Source organism: Eschscholzia californica, unplaced genomic scaffold, assembly GCF_041429995.1.
Source record: "Eschscholzia californica isolate CP2 unplaced genomic scaffold, dmEscCali1.0.p SCAF_36, whole genome shotgun sequence".
NCBI lineage: Eukaryota > Viridiplantae > Streptophyta > Magnoliopsida > Ranunculales > Papaveraceae > Eschscholzia > Eschscholzia californica.
In genome coordinates this window covers 105,001-107,500 of record NW_028238457.1, presented here as the reverse complement: position 1 = coordinate 107,500, position 2,500 = coordinate 105,001, and positions in this window count along the sequence as shown.

The following is a 2,500-nucleotide window of genomic DNA, read 5'->3' as shown; positions in this document are numbered from 1 at the left end:
GACTCCTAAGATGTCCCATGTAAATGCCCTTCGTGGGAAAGAATGTCCCGTGCAACGTCCCTTGATGATCCCCATAAGGTGTCCCATGTGCGTCCCATGATGTCCCATGCGCGTCCCGTGCCGTCCGAGCCTCACCAAGGCCGTCCCATGCGCGTCTCGTGCCGTCCCGAGCTGTGCCGAGGCCGTCCCGTGCTGTCCCATGCCGTCCCGAGCTGTGCCGAGGCCGTCCCGTGCTGTCCCATGCCGTCCCGAGCCTCGCCAAGGCCGTCCCGTGCCGTCCGAGCTGTGCCGAGGCCGTCCCGTGCCGTCCGAGCTGTGCCGAGGCCGTCCCGTGCTGTCCCATGCCGTCCCGAGCCTCGCCAAGGCCGTCCCATGCGCGTCCCGTGCCGTCCGAGCTGTGCCGAGGCCGTCCCGTGCTGTCCCATGCCGTCCCGAGCCTCGCCAAGGCCGTCCCATGCGCGTCCCGTGCCGTCCGAGCCTCACAAAGGCCGTCCCAGGCCGTCCCGTGCCGTCCCATGCGCGTCCCGTGCCGTCCGAGCCTCACCAGGGCCGTGACATGCCGTCCCGAGCCTGACCAAGGCCGTCCCGTGCCTCACCAAGGCCGTCCCTTGCGCGTCCCGTGCCGTCCCGAGCCTCACCAAGGCCGTCCCATGCGCGTCCCGTGCTGTCCCATGCCGTCCCGAGCCTTAGCAAGGCCGTCCCATTCGCGTCCCGTGCTGTCCCATGCGCGTCCCGTGCTGTCCCGAGCCTGACCAATGCTGTCCCGTGCGCGTCCCATTCTTTTGGCTCGGCTGGCCCGTGCATTCTATGGGGTCGTGGGACATTTCGAAATCCACCCGGGCCATTTCGACTCTCTCTTCATTAATACTATTGAGGTATTATTTATGAATTATTGGAGAAAAGAAACGGAAGAAAATATTTTTTTTTCTATTTTTTATGAATTTTCCGGTGTTTATTCACTTAAAAATTCATAGAAAAATAAATATTTATCGGAATCGCTATTATAATATATCAAAAAAATCCTTGCGAAAAGACCTTTCCAACGAGTATAAGTTTGCTGGATTCCGACGAGTAACGAAGGAGTAAAGGCCCAGTATGCCTGGTTAAAAAATTGATGTTTCCTTGTGAAAATAGGAAAAACAATAACTTTGCACTATAAGGGGGAGGGTTGAGCTCCTTCCCCAGAGCGTGCACAGCACTTGTGCTGGCACGTTCCCTAGTGCTCGCCAAGCACCATAGGGCATCCAAAGGGCAAAGCTCGGCCTACTACATGATGGGAAGCTTCTAATATGTCGGAATACGAAGAGATTTCGTGCGACCCGAAGCTCGGCTCGGGCGTCCCGGCCTGTCCCGAGCTGTGCCGAGCGCGTCCCAGGCCGTCCCGAGCCAAGTCTCGGGCGTCCCAGGCCGGCCCGAGCAAATTCTCGGACGTCCCAGGCCGTCCCGAGCTGTGTCGAGGCCGTCCCAGGGCGTCCCGAGCTGTAGCGAGGGCGTCCCAGGCCGTCCCGAGCCAAGTCTCGGGCGTCCCAGGCCGTCCCGAGCAAAGTCTCGGACGTCCCAGGCCGTCCCGAGCAAAGTCTCGGGCGTCCCAGGGCGTCCCGAGCTGTGCCGAGGCCGTCCCAGGCCGTCCCGAGCTGTGGCAAGGGCGTCCCAGGCCGTCCCGAGCAAAGTCTCGGGCGTCCCATGCCGTCCCGAGCAGTGGCAAGGGCGTCCCAGGCCGTCCCGAGCTGTGCCGAGGCCGTCCCGAGCCTAGTCTCGGGCGTCCCAGGCCGTCCCGAGCTATGGCGAGGGCGTCCCAGGCCGTCCCGAGCCAAGTCTCGGGCGTACCTGGCCGTCCCGAGCTGTAGCGAGGGCGTCCCATGCCGTCCCGGGCTGTCCCATGCGCGTCCCGTGCCGACCCGAGCAACAGCTCGGGCGTCCCGTGCCTCGGCCCTTCCAAGTGGTGCTTCGTCGGACATCTCGATATCCACTCGAGCATTTTCGACCAAACTCCATATGTGGGTGTGTGGGTATTTATCAGGAATATTGGAGAAAGAATCGGGAAAAAAATATTTTTTTTCTATTTTTTTTGAATTTTTAATTGTTTATTCACTTAAAAATTCATAAAAAAATAAATATTTATCGGAATCGCTATTATTATATATCAAAAGAATCCTTGTGAAAAGACCTTTCCAACGAATGCAAGTTTGTTGGATTTGGACGAGTAACGAAGGAGCAAAGGCCGAGTATGCTTGGTTAAAAATTTGATGTTTCCTTGTGAAAATAGGGAAAACAATAACTTTGCACTATATAGGGGAGGGGTGAGCTCCCTCCCCAGGCCGTGCACAGCCCTTGGGCTGGCAGGTGCCTTGGCCCTTGGGATGCAACATAAGGCATCCCAAGGGCAAAGCTCGGCACGGGGGTGGATGGGAAGCTTCCAAGAGTTGCCAACTCATCCCCGACGTGGGAAATCGAAGATGCGGCTGGGGGGGCCCCGGGGGGGCACCACGGGCCAAAAAAT